The following is a 681-nucleotide window of genomic DNA, read 5'->3' on the forward strand; positions in this document are numbered from 1 at the left end:
CCCAGGGCCCCCAGCCCACACGTCCCTGTAACTGCGACCTTCCCCCTGCCACCCCTGGGGCATCTCAGGCCCCAGAAAGGAGCCACAGCGGCATGGTGACCACGGCGAGTGGCTGCAGGCCACCCCACCCCACCCTGAGACCTGAGCGTGGTCATCTGAGAAGTGACCCACCAGCGCCCCCGACCCAGGCTCCCCGTTTCACAGGGCAGGTCCTCGTGCCGAGTTCCTGGAGGGGGATGTCAAGCAGGGGTGACTGAGGCCTGTGAATTTGTGGGCCAGAGAGATCTTCCCCAGTTGCCCAGGCACAGCTAGGCCAGGACAAATCCATCCCTCCCCTCCCGTACCCCATGGAGTGAGGATAAAGCCCCAGTGACCCCCAAGAAGAGACATGACACCAGAGGGCTAGAGCATCCACAGAGCGGGGACTGAGTGTCCACCTTATTCCCCCAGAGAGAACGAGGTCTTCACCGGGGCCACCAGGCTGGCCCATGATCCCACAAACATCCAGCCTCAGTGAACCAGCCAGACAGAAAACTCTCTTCCAGAGTCCCCTGTGTTTATAGGCCCAGGCTCGGGGGAGGCTGGCTGGCCCGAGGGAGGACAGACGTGCTCCAGCGCCGGACACTCACTGCCCGCCCCCTGCCCACCCCCTGCCCCTCTCCTGCGCCCTGTGGTCTCACC

Source organism: Monodon monoceros, unplaced genomic scaffold, assembly GCF_005190385.1.
Source record: "Monodon monoceros isolate NGI ecotype Baffin Bay Population unplaced genomic scaffold, NGI_Narwhal_1 Super_Scaffold_13, whole genome shotgun sequence".
Classification (NCBI taxonomy): domain Eukaryota; kingdom Metazoa; phylum Chordata; class Mammalia; order Artiodactyla; family Monodontidae; genus Monodon; species Monodon monoceros.